The sequence below is a fragment of the Peromyscus eremicus genome, chromosome 5 (genome assembly GCF_949786415.1).
Source record: "Peromyscus eremicus chromosome 5, PerEre_H2_v1, whole genome shotgun sequence".
NCBI lineage: Eukaryota > Metazoa > Chordata > Mammalia > Rodentia > Cricetidae > Peromyscus > Peromyscus eremicus.
This window is the reverse complement of record NC_081420.1, coordinates 61,460,570-61,472,889: the sequence shown is the minus strand read 5'-3', so window position 1 is coordinate 61,472,889 and position 12,320 is coordinate 61,460,570. Positions and strand designations below refer to the sequence as shown.

The 12,320-nt window shown below is 45.2% G+C and overlaps 1 long non-coding RNA gene across 1 annotated transcript; it reads left to right on the top strand.

The window, feature by feature from the left end:
* Positions 1-279: 279 nt before the first annotated feature.
* LOC131910519 (uncharacterized) lies at positions 280-10,663 on the top strand. The gene is made up of 3 exons (XR_009379147.1): positions 280-508; positions 7,685-7,851; positions 10,547-10,663. It is a non-coding gene; the product is annotated as an uncharacterized LOC131910519 (long non-coding RNA).
* The last annotated feature ends 1,657 nt before the right edge of the window (positions 10,664-12,320 follow it).

The window sequence follows — 12,320 nt, the reverse complement described above, 5'->3', positions numbered from 1 at the left end:
CTTTTTTTGGCAGAACTTCTAGGTCCAAAGCACAGTTCAGCATAAGCAAAGGCCTGGCTCTTCCCCAGCATACTAATCAATGAATTAATTCTCGCCAGCCGTTAACCTTGGGCCTGACACAGTGACTTGGCTGTGACAGCATTAGGGGCCCAAAGCCACTGCAGGGAGCAGCAGGGGGCCTCCGGTCTCCTGAAAGGGTAATGACAGCTTACCTGTGCTTTCCAGCATTCTAGAACCTTCTATGGAACACAATAGTGAGAGAAAGGGAGTGCACTGAACTTGAGGGTCACAGCCTGTGACGCGGGTTAAGTCCAGCCACCTGCCCTCAATAAGCCAGTTAAAGAGCCACATGGAAGTGGAAAGCAGAAAAAAGATTTACTCCATGTGGCCACACTGGGAAGAGAGACAAAGAGTCCAAGGAATCCCCCAAGTTGATTTTCGTGCTTCTGAAGTAAGATTAGGGTTAAAATAGATCAAGGATTTGCACATCGAAGCAACCCTGGTCAAGGTATGGTCCCTTCCACCATTAAGCCATCCTTGTCTGGATCTCACTCTTATAAGGCAGTATGACAAATGGTTAGTTCTATGTGAACTCTCTTTCCTAGAGATGCATTCCTCTTCCGACTGGCAGCTTTTCCTTCTCTCAGCATAAGATTCCTTGAGAAATTCCCATTTATTTGGGCCCATTGATTCCTAGATCTAGGTACTTTTATTACCTGACCTGCTTTTTTTTTTTTTTTTTTTTTTTTTTTTTGAGACAGGGTCTCACTATGGGGCCCTGGCTGGCTGGCCTGAAACTCACAGAGATCTACCTGCCTCTCCCTCCAAAATTCTGTAATTAAAAGGGCCAGCCTCGTCAGGCAGTGGTGGCACATGCCTTTAATCCCAGCACTCGGGAGGCAGAGGCAGGCGGATCTCTGTAAGTTCAAGGCCAGCCTGGGCTACACAGTGAGTTCCAGAAAAGGTGCAAAGCTACACAGAGAAACCCTGTCTGGGGTCGGGGGGAGTGCCAGCCCCAACTTACTTCTAAACATTCACTTTTCAGAAATGAATCTTTCCTCTCTAATCTTTCACTAACACTTTTATTGTGATTTTTTAAACAGACTTAATTCACTTTATTTTTCTTGTATAAAAACCTTGGGGGCTGGTGAGCTGGCTCAGCAATTAAGAGCACTGACTGCTCTTCCAGAGGTCCTGAGTTAAATTCTCAGCAATCACATGGTGGCACAGAACCATCTATAGAGGGATCTGATGCCCTCTTCTGGAATAAAGGTATACATGCAGATAGAGCACTCATATACATAAAATGAATAAATAAATCTTTTTTTAAAAAAAAACTTTATGTGGAGTCTCTGAATGGAGACTCTGGTGTGGATTTTCACAAGATGGTCAGTGAATTCCCGACAAGGAGACTTGGTGGACACAATCTCTTTCCAGAGGTCAGGGTTAGGTAGATGTAAGTCTTAGAGATAGCATTGAAGGTGGCATTGGCAAAGGTGCCCAGGGTAGCAGTGCAGCCCTGGCTGATGTCTAGCAACCATCAATACCGGCCAGTAGCAGCAGATAATTGGGCACCGGAACAGAGATGATGCTGGTGCCCCTGGGGCAGGGATGATGGGTACCAGCAACAGAGCCACAGCAGCCTGTCACCTCACATGGAACAGTGCAGGGATTGCCAATCTTGTCGTCCCCATCGCCTCCCCCCCCCAACACCCTGTAGCCTCTCTGCACAGGGACAATGGAAAGCTTGGCCAAGATGATGGTCTCTAGAACCGCAGTGTCTACCTCCTTGGAGCATTTAGTAGCAAGACCAACATGACCACTGTAGTCCCCAATAGTGACAAAAGCCTTGAACCTGGTCCAATGGCCAGCTTGCTTCTGCATTGACATAATCTTTAGAACCTCATCCTTTGGGGATGTGTCCAGGAAAAAAATGCAATAATCTAAGATTCCTTGATGGGCAGGGAGAACAGGTAGATCTCCTCCAGGGACTTGATCTTCATGTCATTGACCAGGTGGCCCAGCTTGGAGATGGAGATTCAGTCCTTGTCGTTGGCTTCACCTCTATGAGTCCTGTAGCTTCGACCACAGCCACAGACCTTAACCACAACCGTGGTCCATAGAACCACTGCCCACCTTGAACTCCTAATCCTGAGCACGTGGGTCCTCTGGGGCCTCCCACTGTACCCGAACCATCCACCTTTTGTTGTTTTCCCAAGTTACTGTGATTTTTTTTTAGCTGTCTATTTGTGTGCATATGTGTGTGTGGTTACGTGTGTATGTGCATGAACATTGCATGAGCATGTGGAATCCACAGGTCATCAATGAATGTCTTCCTCAACTATGCTCCACCTTATTTTTGAGGCAGGGTCTCTTACTGAACGTGCAGCTCGCCAATTCAGCTACACTAGGTAGCCGGCAAACCCCAAGGATCCCCGTGCCTCCGTTTTCCCATTACTGGGGTCACAGGCACACTCTGCTCTGCCTGGTTTTGGTTTTGGATTTGTTTTTGTTTAACTATAGGTGCTCATGCTTACCCATAAGCACTTTGCTCAGTGAACCACCTCTCCAGCACATTTTGAATTGTGATAACACAAAGTTTACCATCTTAACCATTTTAACTGTACAGTTCAATAGCATTAAATGTATTTACATTGTTGTTTAACCAGTCTCCAGGATGTTTCATCGTACAAAACAGAAACTCTGTACACATTAAGCAATTCCTCATTTTCCTCTTCCTCCTTTCCAAGGACTGTTAGTTTAGAGTCTCCCCTATGTAACCCAGGCTAGCCTTGAACTCACTAGTAGCCCAGGCTAGACTCAAACTTCCAATCTTCCCTGTCTCAATTCCCATACCTGGGATTACAGGTAAGTACCCCCAAGCCTCATTCCTTCTATGGCTTTTAAAATCTCTATTGTTCCCTTCATATTATTGTGTTTCTCAGCATTGCCCCACCTCCGTCAGTCACTCGTACTTTACGGAGTACCATCATCATCGTCACTGCTCCAGCTGCTTTATGGTTCTCGATTCATCTCCGTTCAGCCCCTAGGAAAACAAGCATTCCTTTCTGTGGTGGCGTTTTCCTCAGGGCACACGAGGGTTGCTGAAGCTGGCACTGGTGTGTAAATTTGGAGCCACTTCAGACAGGAGGGGGCATTTCTCGACGTTCAGCAAGATCCAGCAACCAGACCTGTGCCAGCTTCTTGGCAAATCCAGGAAGGGTGACCATGACCTGCCTTTGCTTATGGAACTGACCATCTACATGGTAATTAGTAACCAAGGCAAGACAGTGTTTACTTATTTATTTATTTAATTTGTCTGGGAATTGAACCCAGGGCCTTGTGTATGCTAGGCCAGCTGCAGCCCCCAGCCAAGACTATATATTTAGCCAACACACTGATCATAGAGCCTGCATCTGGGGGAGCAAAGGAAATCAAGTCTAGTGTGACTTGACATCATGAAGGGAAGGCTCATGAAACATTAGAAACTCCATGCTAAGAAGGCAGTTTGGGTAAGCAGAGGCCAGGCAGTGAGCCACAGGGTGGCGTGTGCTGGGACAGGCGAGGAAGGAATGGTCAAGAAGCCAGGCCATATTGATAGGAATTCAGTGATGATGGCTGGAGGTCAGCCCAGCGGTGGATAGTTGGGTGAGTGGGGTTCAGTGGTGGAGAGTTGGGGGGGGGTCTATCCCCAGAACCATAAAGAAAAAAAAAGCATTCAGAGATGAGGCTAGAAAAGTGAACTTAGCCGGGTGGTGGCTGCGGTGGCGGCAGGGCGCACGCCTTTAATCCCAGCACTTGGGAGGCAGAGGCAGGAGGATCTCTGTGAGTTCGAGGCCAGCCTGGTCTACAGAGCGAGATCCAGGACAGGCACCAAAACTACACAGAGAAACCCTGTCTCGAGAAAAAAAAAAAAAACCAAGAAAGAAAAGTGAACTTATTCCGAGTTAAGGAAGGTGGTGAAACCTAAGCGCTCCGGGCCGACGGGGAGGGAGAGCAGCTCGCCCAGGGCGGGAGTGCAAGCCTGGAGCAGCTGCCACATGATGAAAGCAATGTTCCACCAGGCAACCAAGTTCCTCAGAAAGATTTTGAGGCTGGCTAATTGCTAGGAAACCAATAAACACATGGAATCGTGTTCTCCGTCTCCCAGACAAGCCCACATGCCCTGCTTTACCAATCCTTTGCGGTTTTAAACCATCTAAAACAACGTCTCCCTTTCACCTCAACCATCAACTCGTTTTCCTGCTTCCTTTAATCCACATGCGTTTTCCATTGCTTCACACAAATCCCCCCAAAAGGAAAAACTGCTCCACCCTCCCCCTCCAGCTAGGGAAGTAATCTGTCTCTACCTGGAACAAGATCATAGTGTGGCCCCAGCATGTCACAGACTGGGTGTTCCGAAACAGCAGCTAAGCTTTCTAGACCACTCTCGCGACTGCTCACCGAGTCCTTCCTGAGCTGGGCGAACCCGGGCAGCGGGCTCCCAGAGTGTTAAAGGGGACAAATCTGCGTCTCTCCTTGGAAACACGGATGCTCGGACCCAGGAGCCAGCAGGCTGTAGGCAACACAACTGAACTACTTCTGTCGGAAGGCCGGGCGGCGGTGGCGCACACCTTTAATCCCAGCACTCGGGAGGCAGAGGCCGGTGGAGCGTTGTGAGTTCGAGGGCAGCCTGGGCTACAGATTGAGTTCCAGGACAGGCGCCAAAGCTACACAGAGAAACCCTGTCTTGGAAAACAAAAAAAAAGTACTACTTCTGACCTAAGGAGGGAGACAAAAAGAGCTGCTGAACTTGGGGTCTCAGGCCTTGTGGTCCTTGCCTCAGTTCTCTTCTCCACAACCCCGCCTGGCAGCTCAGTGGTTGTCTTAGTTTGCCTCAACTGCCAGCCTCGAGTCACCTGAGAGGAGAGCGATAGAGGAAGTGCCTGTATCAGTCAGCTCGGCCTGTTGGCGTGTTCGTAAGAGCGAGGCCTGGGGAGACAGTTCAGTCAGTAAACGACCTGCTGTGCAAGCACAAGGCCCTGAGTTTAATTCCCACACAAAAAGTTAGGTGTGGTGGTGTGCACTTGTAATCCCCAGGACAAGGAGGTAGACACAGGAGGGTCCCTGGGGCTTACGGGCCATCAGCCTATCCCAATCTGCAAGCCCCTGACCCCACTGAGAATCCTTGTCTCTGGAGTGAACAGGTGACTCAGCAGGTAAGAGCTACTCCTTTCCCAGAAGACACTGGTTCAGATCCCAGCATTCACATGGTGGCTCACAAATACCTATAACTCCAGTTCCAGGGGATCTGACACCCTCTTCTGGCCCTAGGGGGTACTGCATGCATATGGTATATACACACACACATACACACATAGATAAAAATAACCATTTTAAAAAAGAAATCTTGTCTCATGAAAACAAGATGGACATCATCTTCTAAGTAACAATATTACAGGTTGACTTCTGACCTCCACATATACATATACACATGCACATGCACACATACACACACAGAATGTAAAATATTACTGAGAAAAATTAAATGCTCAAATACATGGATAGTGTTCATATTTATAAGTCAGAAAACTCAGTTTGTTAAGGTATTTTCAGCTTTCCTCAAATCTGTCTGTAAATTCAATATTAATCCAATCAAAATCCTTCCAAATTATTTTTTTTCTGAGACAGGGTTTCTCTGTGTAGTTTTGGTACCTATTCTGGGTCTCACTCTGTAGACCAGGCTGGCCTCAAACTCACAGAGATCTGCCTGGCTCTGCCTCTTGAGTGCTGGGATTAAAGGTGTGTGCCACCACTGCCCAGCATTTTTTTTTCTTTCTCCAAATTATTTTTGTGAGGATTAACAAACTGGCCCTAAAATATGAAAACTTATCCAAAATGATCTGGGTAAAAAAGAAAAAGCAAGCTGGGAGATTTACACCACTCAGTATTAGGACTTACTATAAAATTGTAAGAGAGCATGGTATTGGGGAAAAGATCAATAAACAGATCCACAGAACCGAAGACAGAGCACAGAACTTTGTCTATGTGTGTACATCCCTGCATACAAGATGTATAAAATGTGTCAGTTGATTTTCAACAATGATTCCCAGGTGATTCAGTGGGGAAATTCATTTTGACAAATTATTCTGGAAGTATTAAATGTCCACATGGAGAAAAAATAAGCCCTGAGCCCTGATCTAAACAATGCTGGCCATTATCTATACATTCTTATTTTTTATTTTTATTGGTAACTTGACACAAGCTGGAGTCACCTGGGAAGAGTGAGTCTCGGATGAGAAATTGCCTGCATCGGGTTGGCCTGTGGACAACCATGTTGGGGCATCACATAAGAATTATTTAAGATTGCTCTTAGATCCCCAAGGTCAAAACCAAAACTAAAACACCTCTAAGGAAAAGCACGTAGGACATCCCTGTGATAGGGAGGTCTGTAACAGTTTCTCAGTCAAAAGAAAAAGAGGAATAACCATGAAAGGAAAGATTGATAAGTTCAACATAGTCAAATTTAAAATAAGGTTGTTCAAAGTATATCACTAAGAAATTGAAAAGCACAAGCCACAGTCTGGGAGAAAAATGCAATATGCACACCTGGCAGTAGCTTTATATCCAGCATATCAAAAGGACTCCTCCAGGAGATGGAGAGATGGCTCAGCAGTTAGGAGCACTGGCTGCTCTTCCAGAGGACCAGGGTTCAATTCCCAGCACCCACATGGCAACTCACAACTGTCTGTAACTCCAGTTTCAGGAGATCTGGCACCTTTACACCAATGCTCATAAAATCAAGTTAAATAAATTTAAAAAAAGGACTCCTCCAATCAAAAGTTTTCAGGCAGCAGGAGACTCTAACAGCTGTTCCTGAGAAGCTGCTGTATGCAAACGGTATTTGGAGGGTGTGCAGAGTCCTTAGTCCTCAGGTAAACGCAAAGGAAAGCCAGAGTTGCATGCTACCTCCCACTCACTCAGGGCTGAAACGAAAGAGACCAATGATAGTAAATATTGACAAGAAACCCTAGCAACTGGAATTTGTACTGTATTAAAGGGACAATAGTGCCCCACATGCTTGTCCCCAGGCCCGCCTGATGGAGGTAATTCCTCAACTGAGATTCTCTTCTAGGTGACTCCAGAGTGTGTCAAGTTACCAAAACAATCAAAATGTACTGATACTGACCAGCTTTGCTTATATCACCTTTGCTGAAAATAGTCCGGAAATTAAAAAAATACAAATGTATATAAACCAGATGACTTAAGACATTTTGATGCATTAATATAATGGAATACTATTTAAGAATAAAAAGGAGGAAATTGCTAATACATGGAACAACATTCCCAAATTTCAAAAGTATTGTGGTTGAAAAAAAAGATGCCAGACACAAAAAGTAAATACTAAATTAAACTAGTCTACCTATATGAAAATTTAAACTAGACAAGTGAACACTAACTGATAGAAATTAGAATGCTAGTTGCCCCTCTTGTGGGTAACGAGCTGGAACTGAGTATAGAGGAACTTTCTGGTTTGACATAGTTGTTTATCTGGAGGAGGGTGGATAGTACATGAGTATGTGCAGATGTCAGAACTTATCAGACAGTACACCTAACACCTACATGTTTTGCTATGTGAAAAAGACACCTCAATCTGTTAGGTACTGAATAAAGAGATGTGTCTTATATGTCTTTTTTTTTTCAGTCCCAGGCTTAAGGTTGGCAGATAAACCAGCCCCTAAACAGACTAGCTGATCCCCAATTCTATGTGTCCTGCAATACAGTTCCTCATTGGGCTGTGACGGTTCTCTACAAGGTCTACTGGATAGTGGAAACTCATCTTATTTGCACAAAGCATCTTATTTGCATAAGGTGAGTTCTAAAGGAACCCTTATACACTATTGGTGGGGATGTAAATGAACCCCACCACTAGGGAAATTAGTAACACAGTTCCTCAAAGTGTAAAAACTACCATATGATCCAGCTGTGGCACTCCTGGGTATATACTTGAAGAAATCAGAGACAGAGGACAACAGAGATACCTGCACACCCATGTTTACTATGTAACTATTCACAATAGCCAAGCTATGGAATCAGCCTAGGTACCCATCAATAGGTGGATGGATAAAGAAGGTGCGGCATATAGATGTGTGTGTGTGTGTGTGTGTGTGTGTGTGTGTATGTATGTATGTATGTATATAAACACACACATATCTTTTTAAGGAGCAACATTCAACCATAAAGAACAAATTTCAGCTGGGTGGCAGTGGCGTACACCTTTAATCTCAGCCCTCGGGAGGCAGAGCCAGGCAGATCTCTGTGAGGTCCAGGCCAGCCTGGTCTACAGAGCGAGATCCAGGACAGGCACCAAAGCTACACACAGAAACCCTGTCTCGAAAAACCAAAAAAAAAAAAAAAAAAAAAAGAACTAGTCAGCTGGGGAAATGACCTGTGGATAAAGCGCTTGCTGCACAGTCATGAGGACCTGAGCTGAGATCCCATGTGAAAGCAGGGCATGGCAACCTGCGTGACCTGCAACCCCAGTGCTGGGGGACAGAGGCCGGCAGCTCCCAGAAGCGCACTGGCTCCCTAGTCTAGGAGAGAGTGGCAGAGGAAGGCCCTGAGTGACCTCCACAAGCACATGAGTGCACGCTCATGCACACGCACACACAATAAAAAACAAATTAATAAAACAATGACAAATTTCTGTCACTTGCAGGGAAATGGATGAAACCAGAGACTACTGTGTTAAGCAAATTAAGGCAGACTCCAAAAGACAAATTTCTCCTGGTCTCTCTCACGTGCAGTTTAGATTTAAAAAGAAAAAATCATGGAAGCAGAAAGGAAATTACTTGGGAAGAGGAAGAGAAATAGATAGAGCTAGAGGAAGAGAGATTAACAAGAGGGGTCGGTATGATCAAAGCCCATTCCACATCTCTGAAAATGTCACAGCGAAACCCACTATTTTTATTTTATTTTATTTTATTTTATTTTTTTTTTTTTTGGTTTTTCGAGACAGGGTTTCTCTGTGTAGCTTTGCGCCTTTCCTGGAACTCACTTGGTAGTCCAGGCTGGCCTCGAACTCACAGAGATCCGCCTGGCTCTGCCTCCCGAGTGCTGGGATTAAAGGCGTGCGCCACCACCGCCCGGCAACTGAAACCCACTATTTTTAGTAACATATGCTGATCTAAAGAACAAGATGTGTTCTAAGAAATGTCCACTGGATTGAAGAGCGTGGGGGTGAGCCAAGAGACTAAAGTATCTGTGGTTGTGACCGATGGCCTTCTAAACGGTGCTAGCAGAGGTGTGATCTGGGAGTGAGGAGACCAGGGCCAGTAACTGGGGTAGGGTGGGCAGGACAGAGAGGTTACGTCATATCAAACACCGTGTAAGTTTCGGATAGTTCACTTTGGGTCCCAGGACTGACCCCAGGGTCTCCAGCATCTTAAACACAAGCTCTGTCATGCCACCCGAGGAAATATATTTTAGCAGGAGAAACTAAAATATGAAACAAAAGTTGGCAGAATGCTTAATAAAATACCTATGCTATATTCAACAGGAAAAAATCCAATTATAAAAATTACATCTACAAAAATTTTAGTAGACTATCTCTTTCATCCCTCTAATAAATTATATGTGACCACAGAGAGCCCTAAAAGTATCAAGACAATAAAGTTGAATTGATGTGAAATGACTTCAGGTTTTTTGTTTTGTAGCTGCCTGTAAAGGGTGTGTGTGTGTGCGTGTGTATGTGTGTGTGTGTGTGTGTGTGTGTGTGTGTGTGTATTCATATAACAGGAAATGTCCTCTTATCAAATCAACAAGCCTAATTCTTTTTTTTTTTTTTTTTTTTTTTGTTGAGACAAGGTTTCTCTGTGTAACCCTGGCTGTCCTAGAACTTGCTCTGTAGACCAGGCTGGCCTCGAACTCACAGAGATCCACCTGCCTCTGCCTCTGCCTCTGCCTCTGCCTCTGCCTCTGCCTCTGCCTCTGCCTCTGCCTCTGCCTCTGCCTCTGCCTCTGCCTCTGCCTCTGCCTCTGCCTCTGCCTCTGCCTCTGCCTCTGCCTCTGCCTCTGCCTCTGCCTCTGCCTCTGCCTCTGCCTCTGCCTCTCGAGCATTGGGATTAAAGGTGTAGGCCACCACTGCCCAGCTAAATCTAATTCTTGATAGAGAAGAGTATTGGCCCCTTGATAGTACATGTCTGTAACCCATTATTCAGGAAGCTGAGGCTATGACTTTGAGATCAGTTTATACTATGTAGTGAATTAAAGGGCAATGTGAACTTGACAGCAGGTCCCTGCCATGCTCCAGAGAGGGCAGAGCAGAGAAAGAGAAAAAGGGAAAATAAAGGGAGGCTAAATCAGGCAGGTCCCTTCCTTCTTGGTTGACCGTGACTACAGCTGTAGAGCATGTCACTTCCTGATAGTAACTGTGCTTTGCTCGTGGCAGTGGGCCTCTGAAGCCTAACTGAAAGCACCATCTTGTAAAGTTTTCCACCTTACTGTTGATCATTACCTGTCTCTATTGCTCCTGCCCTTACAGAGTCTGTTCCTATCTCTACTGCAGGTAAATGAAGGGTCTAGAGAAGACAGACCACACTCTGGTGTGCCTTCTTCAATCCCCTGCACCAGCTGCTACCCAGAAGCCTGTTTCCTGTTAGTTCGAAGCCCTCTGCCTCTGCTAACCAGGGTGATTGAACAGGACTTTGTGTTTAATTGTGCTGTGTGCTGTGTGTTGGTTTCATCTGTAGGACCCCAAGGTGGTTCTAATTTGTCTTTAACATGCTTGATGGAACCCAGGCCTTTGCCCAGGTTAGGCAAGCTCTCTACCTCTGAGATCTATCACAACTCCAACACCAGTATTTGGTTTTATTTTCATTTGTTAAACAAGGTCTGCTCATTGGAGCCCTGGCTGGCCTCAAAGTCATGATGATCCTCCTGCTTCTGCCTCTTGAGTGCTGGATTACAAGCATGTATCATCACGTGCAATTCCCAATACCAAGTTAAGATAAGTGTTTTAATCAGTAAAATTGGGACCACAAACGAGTTACCACTTCAAACTCAGCTACTGTTTGTAGGAGAGAATATTCTATTAACTTTTTAATATAAGTAGCTAAAGGTAGTTGTGACTAAAACTTTATTATGAATGTTCTAGCAAACAAAACCTGTGACATCATCCATCCCAGAAGCTAAGGTATAATTAAGTCCATGATGGTTTTATTCAGCGTGTGTGGAGCATCTAACCATCTTATGATCATTTCCCTAATACCACAAACAATTCTCACATGACCTAATGATCATGTGTTCCAGGCATCCCGTATATTTTGGGATCTGACATCTATTACCACCGATTAGCAACTCTTACCATGAAGAACTCCGAGGTTTCCGTGGCAGTCCATCCTTCTCTTAGCTGGCCACAACTGCTAGCGCATTCTCCCTTGGGCTCATTCATAATTCCCACTCCTGACTGCTACGTGAGTTACGATCAGCTCTTGCCCTGCACAAAGACAATCAACCTGCCCCTTTCTCTTCTTAGCTACCCTTCTCCCATATGACTCTACACAAGCTGAAGGCTGGTTTCCTTAGACCTGGAAGTTGACAGTTTGCCAAGGAGCTGTTCTGTTTTCTGGCACTCTGTCAGCAATGTATGCTTCCTGGGTCATTCAAACAATGTGGAAGTGCTGGAGTCCGGGCTTCTAGCTGCTGTTCGGCCCATGTGATCAGGAACACAAGAGGAGCAAATTAATCTTTTGGGCTCCTGGTGGTGAGTCATGAAATCCATAAAAGGTCCAACTTTTGGCCCCTGGCATGGAAGATGGATAGCTTTTCACCCTGACTGTGATCCCCTTTATCCTCCAGAGGCAGAGCCTCTCAGAAGGACCACTGATGAAAGTGTTTACTCACCCTGCTATGAAGAAATGCCCTGCTTAAGTAGAAGAGGGTGGAGAGATGACCGAAAGAGCTAGGCTGAAAGAAAAACACAAAGTTTGAAAACTTAATTATGCTTCAAGACAATAAAATAATTTGTTCAAAATGTTTATGGGAAATGAGTTTGAATTTAGATTCTTTCTCATTCAAATGATCAATAGCATGAGAGGGGCAAAAAAAGAACTTAGTTTTCCTACCCATGTGCCCACCGTGAAAAAGTTAATCAAGAAACGACTTTGGCAAAGCAAAAGAGAGTTAAAGAAAGAGAATGAAAGAGGGTCAAAGGAACAGTGTCAGTCAGATGTGAACCAGAAGGGGAAGCCATTAGGCTGGGCAAGCAGAAAGTTCTAGAACCAGAAGACTGAACTTCTGGGCTCATTTACATTTAAAGAAAGGCCCTTCTGGAATAATTC